This window comes from Ahaetulla prasina, chromosome 6, assembly GCF_028640845.1.
Source record: "Ahaetulla prasina isolate Xishuangbanna chromosome 6, ASM2864084v1, whole genome shotgun sequence".
Lineage (NCBI taxonomy): Eukaryota > Metazoa > Chordata > Lepidosauria > Squamata > Colubridae > Ahaetulla > Ahaetulla prasina.
In genome coordinates, this window is record NC_080544.1 from 12,021,133 (window position 1) to 12,033,721 (window position 12,589).

The 12,589-nt window shown below is 44.0% G+C and overlaps 1 long non-coding RNA gene across 1 annotated transcript; it reads right to left on the reverse strand.

The window, feature by feature from the left end:
* Positions 1–403: 403 nt before the first annotated feature.
* LOC131201067 (uncharacterized) lies at positions 404–5,149 on the reverse strand. The gene is made up of 3 exons (XR_009155775.1): positions 4,877–5,149; positions 2,203–2,441; positions 404–524 (listed from the first exon to the last, which is right to left on the reverse strand). It is a non-coding gene; the product is annotated as an uncharacterized LOC131201067 (long non-coding RNA).
* Positions 5,150–12,589: the final 7,440 nt, after the last annotated feature.

Here is a 12,589-nt window from a genome sequence, read left to right on the forward strand (position 1 = left end):
TCTTAGAACATCATGAAATAATGATCAAACTTGGCTAAAAGCAAAAGCCATTCCTATCAAGAAAAAAAATCAATCATTCAGCACCAGATTACACAGGATCCTAAAAGTTGTGGCTTTTTTTTTCAACCCCTTTGCCAGTTTTTACAGCATTTATCCTGGGCACTTCATTTCCTAATTGTTTTCCTGGTGTTTGTTTATTAGTTTTGGAATTAAATTCTGCCATGGTGACAGCTCAGCTCAGTTGCTCTGGCTGTCTATAGGGGCTCGTGGAAATTTTGGCAGAAACATGTTAACATCTGTTCCTTTTATTTAGCTGTTTAAAAACACACACACACACACACACATACACATAGGAGGGGTAGCTGAAGAGAGAGAGAGAGAGACCAAATGCAGTTGAGAACAATTTGGAGAACTGGCTGATCTTTATTATTTGCTTTGAGTTTTAAATATTTCCCTGACTGAACCCGTTTCTAGATGAGTTTCAGTCTCTTGGTTTTCTCAAATGTTTACTTTGGGAGTCGATTCTGCAAGACAACACAAAAGAAAGAGAAGTGATATTCAAATTGTTGGAAGAACTATCCACCTGGTTCAATTCCAAGCCTTCTAAGAAAGGCACTGGAAACAAAATGGAGGCTGAAGGGTCATTGGAAAGATGGTTTATTGATGAAGCAGAAGTAGATGGGTGGTTCTGGGCAACTGACCACATGGAGTTGAGAGTGAAGGGTTTTTATAACTTCTCTTGAGCTTCCTGTTCCTGTGCAAGAACATGTATTCTATTGGGTGTTGTAGGGGTTACGTAGGGGTCATAGCTGGCTCTATAGGTTGTCTAAGCTAAGTTTGGTTGAAATGTCTGAAGATGATGCAATGTCCTTAGGAGATTGTGTAATCTAGTGAGCTCTTAGTGGGTTAATTAATCCTATTATGTCCTGAAGGGTCATCTCTTAATCCCTTCACCCTGGAGTTGAAGGTCTTTTGTTTTGTAGATAGGCTGGCCCAGTCTTTCTTAATGGGCACAAAATATCTGCTGGGGGGCAGGGAGCTGGGGCTCTGAGTTTCTGTCTCCCTTAAGATTTTTTATTTCACTTTTAGGGGAAATATTTTATCCTGCCTTTTTAAAAATATTCCTCAAAACATTTCATTCTTCTAGGAAGTAGGGGGGAGTGGCTTCCCACAAAATACTTTCCTATATTACCAGTCAAAACCCAGGAGATCATTCGTATTAGTGTTTCACTTGCTACTATGTCATCCTGTCCACTGAGGTCAAAGCAAAGGGCACTTGCCTCCTCTTTATTTCTCCTTTTCTCATTATTTATCCAAGATCCCTTCTAGCGGACTTGCACTAAAAGCTCTGCGAGTCAGGGAATGAGGGGTTTGAAAGTGTGGTTGTATATTGCTAAGCAACTGGAGACAATAGGTAGGGCTGGACAACTGGAGAACGAGTCCTGATGCTGCCTAGCAACTGCCGTGTATTTTCTACCCTCGGATGTACAGTGATCCATCAAAGGAGTCCAAATGCAGGTTGAAGACAGAGCAAGCGACAAATGTTACAGTGCAAGCTCCACCATTTTTGCACATGGCCACAGCTAAAACAGGAGGCTAAAACATATGAAGAACGGTTGCAAGAACTGGGTATGTCTAGTTTAATGAAAAGAAGGACTAGGGGAGACATGATAGCAGTGTTCCAATATCTCAGGGGCTGCCACAAAGAAGATGGAGTCAAACTATTCTCCAAAGCACCTGAGGGTAGAACAAGAAGCAATGGGTGGAAACTGATCAAGGAGAGAAGCAACCTAGAACTAAGGAGAAATTTCCTAACAGAACAATTAATCAGTGGAACAACTTGCCTGCAGAAGTTGTGAATGCTCCAACACTGGAAATTTTTAAGAAAATGTTGGATAGCCATTTATCTGAAATGGTGTAGGGTTTCCTGCCTGGGCAGGGGGTTGGACTAGAAGACCTCCAAGGTCCCTTCCAACTCTGTTATTATGTTATGTTAATAACAAGGGTCATCTCAAAATGTTTCGCTGTGCTATTGTTAGCAGAATTTAACATCTCTCCTACACTGATAGGTATAGAAAATGGGGTTCTGGTTTCTTGTTTCTTTTTTGGTGACAAGATTTGTAAAAGGTTCTGGGTCTCGAGTCACTTTGAGGCTCCTGATCAGTTCATATAAAATCTGAGCGATATAAATGAAATAGTTACCGCGTAAATGATCTGAAGGGATGGAAAAATGCAAGACAAAAACCTCTTCGCGTTCTACAAATACGCCTTTTAAGACATAGTATATCGGCTTCGAAATCCCACCATCTGCAAGATGTTTTATGTCCCCAGTATGTAATTCCACCTTGCTGGAATTATGTCTTTTCCATGTGGCAGTCCAGGATCAAATAAGGAGGGGAAGGTGTAAGTCTTCAGCTACCACAAATTCCTGAAGTCACATCCTGAATCAAAATGAAACAAAACCCAGCTACTAACTCTGTCAGAGAAAACCTTAACCACACATCCAGTTCTATATTAGGATTGGATTAGAGTCGCTCACGAGTCAATTCTTCCTTTAGCCTGGACAGATTTGACACATTCTGACATTTCCTGTTCTAGTGCGGTTCCTATATTTTGTGCAATGTGATGAATGACAACTCAAACTACAACGGCACCATGCAGCAGACCAACTAACGTTTCTTGTCCTTCTTAAGTATGTCATACGTCCAAGCCAGTTCAGGCTTTGTCACGTCATGGTGATGTTAATGGTTTTGGTCTGCTCCCTCAGTATTTCCAGTTTTTGAAATGATCCTTCTTCTTTTTTTCTTTTTTTTACATTTATATCCCGCCCTTCTCCGAAGACTCAGGGTGGCTTACACTATGTTAGCAATAGTCTTCATTCTATTTGTATATTTATATACAAAGTCAACTTATTGCCCCCAACAATCTGGGTCCTCATTTTACCTACCTTATAAAGGATGGAAGGCTGAGTCAACCTTGGGCCTGGTGGGACTAGAACCTGCAATAATTGCAGGCTGCTGCTGTTAATAACAGGCTGCATTAGCAGCCTGAGCCACAGAGGCCCTCTCCCATCCTCTTTCTCCTCCTCCTCCTCTTCCCTCTCTTTTCTCTTCCCCTTACATTCTCCCCTCCCTCTCCTCTCCCCATCTTCCTTCTCCCTCTCCTTCCCATTACCTTTGCCCCCTCCGTCTCCCCTCCTCCCGCATCCCTCTTCCTCTCTACCTCCTCCTCCTGTCTCTCCTTCCCTTTCCCCTTACTTTCTCCCCTCCCCTCCCTTCCTCTCCCCATCCTCCCTCTCTTTTCCCTTACTTTCTCCCCTCCCTCTCCCCATCCTCCTCATCCTCCCTCCTCCTCTCCTCTCTCTCCTTCCCTTACCTTCTCCCTCCCTCTCCCCATCGTCCCCTGTCTACCTCTCCTTCTCTGCCTCCTCCTCCTCCTCTCCTTCCCTTCCCTTACTTTCACCCCTCCCTCTCCCCATCCTCCTCGTCCTCCCTCTCTGCCTTCTCCTCTTCACTGCCCTTCCCTTAATTTCCCCTCCCTCCCTCTCCCCATCGTCCCCTGTCTACTCTCTCCTTCTCTGCCATCTCCTCCTCCTCCCTCTCTTTCCCCTTCCCCTTACTTTCACCCCCTCCCTCTCCCCCTCCTCCTCCTCCTCCTCCTCCTCTCCTTCCCATTACCTTTGCCCCTCCGTCTCCCTCCTCCCGCATCCCTCTTCCTTCTCCCTCCTCTCCTCTCTGCCTCCTCCTCCTCCCTTCCTCCTTCCTTCCTCCCTCCCTTCCTCTCCCCATCCTCCCTCTCTTTTCCCCTTACTTTCGCCCCTCCCTCTCCCCATCCTCCTCATCCTCCCTCTCCTCTCTGTCTCCTCCTCTTCATGGTCCTTCCTTCCCTCCCTCTCCCCATCGTCCCCTGTCTACTCTCTCCTTCTCTGCCATCTCCTCCTCCTCTCCTTCCTTCCCTTACTTTCACCCCTCCCTCTCCCCATCCTCCTCGTCCTCCCTCTCTGCCTTCTCCTCTTCACTGCCCTTCCCTTAATTTCCCCTCCCTCCCTCTCCCCATCGTCCCCTGTCTACCCTCTCCTTCTCTGCCTCCTCCTCCTCTCCTTCCTTCCCTTACTTTCACCCCCTCCCTCTCCCCATCCTCCTCGTCCTCCCTCTCCCTCTCTGCCTCCTCCTCTTCACTGCCCTTCCCCTTAATTTCCCCCTCCCTCTCCCCATCGTCCCCTGTCTACTCTCTCCTTCTCTGCCATCTCCTCCTCCTCCCTCTCTTTCCCCTTCCCCTTACTTTCACCCCCTCCCTCTCCCCATCCTCCCCATCAGGGGTGGGCTCTACTTAACTTTACTACCGGTTCACAGTGGGATCGCGTGCATGAACTTGCTTCGCTTGCTCGCACGCGCTTCCTGATGACGTTGGGGTTGGTGGGCGGAGCCTACCCTCAGTTTTACTACCGGTTCGCAAGAACTGGTCCAAACCGGGGGCAACCCACCACTGCTCCCCATCGTCCTTCTCCCTCTTTGCCTCCTTCTCCTCTCTCTCCTTCCCCTTACCTTCTCCCTCCCTCTTCCCATCCTCCATCCCCATCCCCCCTTTCCCCTCCCCCTCCTCCTCCAAAAAAACCAAAAAACCAGAGATGACAGTATTGCCATTAAGACTCCTTGAGCATCTTAGATACAGCTTCATCCCCTGCTCCATCTTTGCCAGAACATCTAGCCAGATAATTGGTAATGGGAAACCTTGGAATTATTTTCCAACTCCATTGAAACATCAGCGCTTGAGGAGAATATTTGGTGTATACTATTCTCACACTGAGGATGGCACTAATGCCTGTCAAATATTGTAATTGCTGAAAGTAGACTTTGGCCACTTCCACTTTACTTACTTGGTTGGCGTTCCATGCCCAGCTCTTCATTCTCAAAGGCCTTTTGTTGCTGCTGGTGACATCATTTTATTGACCCACACCACTTCATTTACAGGTCTCTAATGACATCGTTGCCCTCAGACAGTGTAATGACACCATTGGTGGCCTTCATGGTCTGCTTAGAAGCAGTGTAGAATTACAGCGAGGAACAAAACTTCCTTAGATTAATTGTTTTCTATATTTCTCTATGTAGCTGCATGAAGTTCTAAATGATGGTCTCTTCCCCTTCCTTCCTTCCTTCCCTCCCTCCCTCCCTCCCTGCTCCTCATCTTTCCTTCCTTCCTTCCTTCCTTCCTTCCTTCCTTCCTTCCTTCCCTCCCTCCCTCCCTCCCTCCCTCCTTGCTCCTCATCTCTTCTTCCTTCCTTCCTTCCCTCCATCCCTCCCCCTCCTCATCCCTCCCTTCCTCCTTCCTTCCTCCCTCCTTCCTTCCTTCCCCCCCTCCACCTCCTCATCCCTCTTTCCTTCCTCCCTTCCTCCCTCCCGCCCTCTCTCTGCCTCCTCCTCCTCCTCATCATCATCCCTCTTCCTTCCCTCCCCCCTCCTTCCCTCCCTCCCTTCCTCCCTCGCACACTCCCTCTCTTCCTGAAGGGAAAATCTCCAGCAATTCCTTGCTCCTTTCATTTTATTATATTTATACCAGTGGCAGAGACACCTGCTCCTGTCATCTGAGACCAGTTGGATGACATAACCAAGAACCAAAATAGTAATAACCCTTTGGGCCTTCATTATCAACCATGTGAAGTTGCTGTGGGGCTGCCAAGTCAAACAATAATTCCACCCACCGAGAAATAAATATTTCCAAGACAGCAAGCTGGTCAGAATAAAAAGAGGCCGGCAGAAGAAACTCCTGTTGTTTCTAAAGAAGACATGGTATCTAAACATCTCTGCGCATTACTTTCTCTAGTCACCATTATCTGGGGACAATGCACGCAGATAAGAAGATATTAGGCTCCCTGTTTCAGTATTTGCCTGTTTATATTACCCATAAAAGTTTGCTGAGATACATCAAACGCTCCAAAGTAAGAGCCCCTGTTCAGTTTTGTGGGATACAATTGATGGTGAAATCCATTTTTTTTACTACCAGTTCTGTGGGTGTGGCTTGGTGGGTGTGACTTGCTGGGTGTGGCAGGGGAAAGATACTGCAAAATCTCCATTCCCAGCCCCCTCCGGGGAAGGATACTGCAAAATCCCCATTCCCACTCCACTCCTGGGGGAAGGATATTACAAAATCTCCATTCCCACCCCAGTCTGGAGCCAGCCAGAGGTAGTATTTGCCAGTTCTCCGAACTACTCAAAATTTCTTCTACTGGTTTTCTAGAACCTGTCAGAATTTGTTGGATTTCACCGCTGGATACAATGTTTTGGCTCTGACTGACAGGACCTAACATGTCTTGGTTGACTCAAAAGCTAAGCAATGTTAGAACTGATTGGTATTTCAAAAAGAGACCTTCAGAAAATCCCAGAGGAATGGACTAAGCAGGAAATTTTTAAAAAAATTCAAAAGAAGGACATTACAGAAGAAATAGAATAACAGAATAACAGAGTTTATTTATTTATTTATTATTTAAATTTGTATACCGCCCTTCTCCCGAAGGACTCAGGGCGGTTCACAGCCAAGTAAAAATACACAATACACTATAAATACAATTAAAATACAATTAAAAAACTTATTTAAATTGGCCACAATTAAAATTTGGAGATAAAACCCATTAAAAAACCCATAACTTAAAAAACTAACCCAGTCCAGCGCAGATAAATAAGTAAGTTTTAAGCTCATGCGAAAGGTTCGGAGGTCCGGAAGTTGGCGAAGTCCTGGGGAGTTCGTTCCAGAGGCGGGAGCCCCACAGAGAAGGCCCTTCCTGGGTGTCGCCAGACGACACTGTCGCGCCGACGGCACCCTGAGGAGTCCCTCTCTGTGAGAGCGCACGGGTCGGTGAGAGGTATTCGGTAGCAGCAGGCGGTCCCGTAAGTAACCCGGCCCTATGCCATGGAGCGCTTTAAAGATGTTCACCAACACCTTGAAGCGCACCCGGAAGGCCACAGGTAGCCAGTGCAGCCTGCGCAGGATAGGTGTCACTCGGGAGCCACGAGGGGCTCCCTCTATCACCCGCGCAGCTGCATTCTGGACCAACTGCAGCCTCCGGATGCCCTTCAAGGGGAGCCCCATGTAGAGAACATTGCAGTAGTCCAGACGAGACGTCACAAGGGCGTGAGTGACTGTGCACAAGGCATCCCGGTCTAGAAAGGGGCGCAACTGGCGCACCAGGCGAACCTGGTGGAAAGCTCTCCTGGAGATGGCCGTCAAATGGTCTTTGAGTTGGAAGGGAGTTTGGAGGTCTTCTAGTCCAACCCCCTGCTCTGGTGGGAAACCCTATTACATTTCAGACAAATGGTTGTCCAATCTTTTTTTAAACAAACAAACAAACAAACTTCCAATGTTGGAGCACCCACAACCTCTGAAGGCAAGCCATTCCACTGATTAATTATTCTAACTGTCAGGAAATTTCTCCTTAATTCTAAGTTGCTCCTTGATTAGTTTCCACCCGTTGCTTCTTTTTTTTTTTTTTAATTGAAAAAGTTTTTAAAAAAACAAAGACATTTTCACCCCTTTTTTCCCTCCTCCCTCCCAAAAAAACCCCTTCCCCCCCCCCCCCGGCTTCCCGGGTCAATCACAAGGTATTGTTATACATAAACCAAACATAGAATAAAACCACCTGTTGCTTCTTGTCCTGCCCTTTGGTGCTTTGGAGAATAGCTTGACTCGCTCTTCTTTGTTGCATCCCCTGAGATATTGGAAGACTCCTATCATATCTCCCCTAGTCCTTCTTTTCATTAAACTTTGTTGCTGTTGTTAGTCATGAATTCGTGTCTGACCCATTACGACCCCAAGGACAATGTTCCTCCAGGCCTTCCTGTCCACTACCATCTCCCAGAGTCCATTTAAGCTCACGCCGATTGCTTCAGTAACTCCATCCAACCACCTCATTCTCTGTCGTCCCCTTCATCTTTTGCCTCAATCGTTACCAGCATTAGGCTCTTCTCCAGTGAGTCCTTCATTAAACTAGACATACCCAATTCCAGCAACCGTTCTTTATATGTTTTAGCCTCCAGTCCCCTAATTATCTTTGTTGCTCTTCTCTGCACTCTTTCTAGATTCTCATGGGGTTTTGTCATAAATAGGTCATGTGAGATAAACATTATATTTGACAATGTAATTTCTTTAGTGGATAAGAGGACTGAAGTGGTTATAGTGTATCTCAATTCCAGCAAAGTTTTTGACAAGGTTGGATGGATCCAGGTGATTCTCTGTCATCCAGGTCATGGTTATCCCAAAGGTACTCTTTTTGAAAGGCAACTAGACTTTCTGGTTGTTCCTTGAAGACAATTCACTACTCATCCAAGAAGCTTCTTCAATTCTGAAGAATGTTCTCATTTGTATTCTTCCGAACAGAAGAAGCTACTTGGATGAGAGTTCAACCTCCTGCCCAAGGTAGGAGCCGTCTATCACCCCCAACCCAAAGGATTGTCCAGTCTATTTTTAGACTGGACTGTTTAAAACATTGTGATGGAGCACCCACAAATGTAAGGGGCTTACAGAAATTTTTTAAAAAGTAAAAAAAAAAAACCCTTATATATAATTTTTTAAAAAGCGTTGTTATGTGTGTATTGGAAAGAAACAGTTATGAATTCAGAAGGCAATTACAAAATAATAGACAATGGGGAAGATCTATCCTTCCCTCTACCCCCCACCCTCCCAAAAAATCTTTCATTCTCTGAGAAGAATCTTACCGGAGGACTGGGGATATCTTCTCATATCCTCACATTTATCACTGTCTGAAGGATCACTGGTATGAATTCCTATCTTTCTCTACCTTCTGGAGGAAAAAAGAAGATGGGTTGAAAGATTTAAAGAGAGAGAGAGAGAGAGAGGGATACACAGAGAGAGAGATACAGAGAGAGAGATACATAGAGAGACAGACACACACACACACAGAGAGAGACATATATATATATAGAGAGAGACAGAGAGACACAGGGAGGGACAGAGAGAGAGAGAGAGAAAGGAATACACAGAGAGAGGAGGGACGGAAGGAGGGAGAGAGAGAGAGAGAGAGAGAGAGAGAGAGAGAGAGAGAGAGAGAGAGAACAGAAACATCACACCATGAAGACCCACAAATTAAAATGGAAATTATTGTATGACATTTAGTGTGATTGATCCTATTTTAAAAGGGAAAAAAAACAGTAGCATAAGGAAAAAGACAGCATAAGTAACGATTAAGTATGATACTTTTAGTAACGATTAAGTATGATACTTTTGCCAACTTTTACTAGGGGAAGCAAAAGCAACTAAAGAGATTTCAAAATAATAAAAATAACTTCATTATGATTATTTACAGGATAAATATGATTGTTTATAGGACATGACTGCTATCATGTCAGTTCTTCTTTTCACTAGATTAGACATTCATTCATTCATTCATTCATTTTGTCAAACGTGTACGAGATAACAGGCATAAGTATAAACATGATTATGAATACATAAAATGGATACAAATAAATGGGGACAGTAGGAAAGGGACGGTAGGTACATTGGTGCGCTTATGCATGCCCCTTACAAACTTCTTAGGAAACAGGTGAGGTCAACAGTAGACAGTTGAAGGTTAAAGTTTTGGGGGTCTGGGGTAGAAACCACAGAGTCGGGTAGTGCATTCCAGGCATTGACCACTCTGTTTCTGAAGTCATATTTTCTGCAATCGAGTTTGGAGTGGTTTACCTTGAGTTTGTATCTATTGTGTGCTTATGTATTATTGCGGTTGAAGTTGAAGTAGTCACTGATTGGTAGGACATTGTAGCAGATAATTTTGTGTAGTATGCTTAGATCAGACTCAATTCCTGTATGAAGAATGGTGGCAGGAATTGGTATGGTTAATCTAGAGAAAAGAAGGACTAAGGGTGACATGATAGCAGTGTTTCAGTATTTGAGGGGCTGCCACAATGAAGAGTGGAGTCAACCTATTCTCCAAAGCACCTGAAGGCAAGCGAAGCAGCTATGCATGGAAACTCAAACACACATCAAATACCTGTACAATTAGCACAGGGGCCCCCCAAGGCTGTGTGCTCTCCCCACTTCTCTTCTCTCTGTATACCAATGACTGCATCTCCAATGATCCATCTGTTAAGCTACTGAAATTCGCAGATGACACAACAGTGATTGGTCTCATTCGAGACAATGACGAATCCGCATATAGACAAGAGGTCGAACGACTAGCCTTGTGGTGCAACCAAAACAATCTGGAACGGAACACACTCAAAACCGTAGAAATGGTGGTAGACTTTAGGAGAAACCTTTCCATACTTCCACCTCTCACAATACTTGACAACACAGTATCAACAGTAGAAACCTTCAAATTTCTGGGTTCTATCATATCGCAAGATCTCAAATGGACAGCTAACATCAAAAACATCATTAAAAAAGGACAACAAAGAATGTTCTTTCTGCGACAACTCAGTAAGCTCAAACTGCCCAAGGAGCTGCTGATCCAATTCTACAGAGGAATTATTGAGTCTGTCATTTGCACCTCTATAACTGTCTGGTTCGGTTCTGCAACCCAACAAGAAAAACACAGACTTCAGAGGATAATTAGAACTGCAGAAAAAATAATTGCTACCAACCTGCCTTCCATTGAGGACCTGTATACTGCACGAATCAAGAAGAGGGCCGTGAAAATATTTGCAGATCCCTCGCATCCTGGACATAAACTGTTTCAACTCCTACCCTCAAAACGACGCTATAGAGCACTGCACACCAGAACAACTAGACACAAGAACAGTTTTTCCCCGAAGGCCATCACTCTGCTAAACAAATAATTCCCTCAACACTGTCAGACTATTTACTGAATCTGCACTACTATTAATCGTTTCATAGTTCCCATCACCAATCTCTTTCCACTTATGACTGTATGACTATAACTTTTTGCTGGCAATCCTTATGATTTATATTGATATATTGACCATCAATTGTAAATGTTGTATCTTGATGAACGTATCTTTTCTTTTATGTACACTGAGAGCATATGCACCAAGACAAATTCCTTGTGTGTCCAATCACACTTGGCCAATAAAAAATTCTAAAACTAATAATGGAGAGAAGCAACCTGGAATTAAAGATAAATTTCCTAACAGTGAGAACAGTTAATCAGTGGAACGAAGTTGTAGGTGCTTCCTCACTGGAGGTTTTTAAGAAGAGATTGGACAGCCTGGGATGGTATAGGGTCTCCTGCTTGAGCAAGGGGTTGGAATAGAAGACCTCCAAGGTCCTTTCCAAGTCTTATTACTCTGTTATACTTATTCAGTGTTAGATCTAACTTTTCGTTAGTTAACCCATCAGTGAATCAAGTCAAATGTTAATTGGCGAACGAAAATCCCTCTGTTTAGATATAACATCTCTAATTCAGATTTGCATGAAATTGTGAAATTGTAGCTTTAAATGTAAGCAGTTTTTGACCTTCCCAGAATGTTCTGATGTTGTCAAGCACCAATTTATTTGCAACCTACAATTTGATTGCTACCTTTGAGAATTTGGAGGTGTGACATTCATTTCACTTCCACTCAGAAAACTCACTGGATTATCTGATTTTTTCACATTTCTGCAACAAGGACCAGTTTAGTGGTATATGTGAGGATTGGCATGGCATGAAGTCCATCAACTGGGGGAAAAAAACAACGAAATGGATCGTCAATCGTCATGTTAGCTAATACAGATAATTGACTCTGAGTTGATTTACTTGATGTTCAACTTTGTAGTTCATTACCAGTCCTTGGCAAAATATTTTTTTTAATATCTGCTTTGGCCTCAACAGCAATGATTTAGCTTGATTAGGAAAATATAGTCATAATTTCCAGCTCCTTGACAACTCAATCTAAATTAATACTCATTGAATAAAGAGATAGCATCAGCCTTGTCACTGAAGGAGGATAAATTGAATCCCCCAAAGACTTGTATTGAAATAAATATGAAAAAGAAGAAAGCTGCTTAGACAAAAGCTATTATAAGACAATGCCTTCTCCCTTTATTAAGTCACGGGCTCCAGAGATGCTTACCATGTACACAAAAAGTTCTTTGTGGAATGGAATGGAATGGAATGGAATGGAATGGAATGGAATGGGATGGGATGGGATGGGAAGGGAAGGGAAGGGAAGGGATGGGATGGGATGGGAAGGGAAGGGATATGATGGGGTGGGATGCGACAGGACAGGACGGAACAGAACAGTACAATGGGATAGAATAGAATAGAATAGAATAGAATAGAATAGAATAGAATAGAATAGAATATGGAGTGGAGTGGAGTGGAGCGGAGTGGAGTGGAGTGGAGTGGAACGGAACGGAATGGAACAGAACAGAACAGAACAAAATGTGGAGTGGAGTGGAGTGGAGATGGAGCGGAGCAGAATGGAGCGGCGTGGAACGGAACAGAACAGAACAGAACAGAACAGAATTGAATAGAATAATAGAATGTGGAGTGGAATAGAATAGAATAGAATAGAATAGAATAGAATAGAATAGAATAGAATAGAATAGAATAGAATAGAATACTTTTATTGCTCAAGTGTGATTGGACCCACAAGGAACTTGTCTCCGGTGCAGAAGCTCTCAGTGTAAGCACATTGTTGTG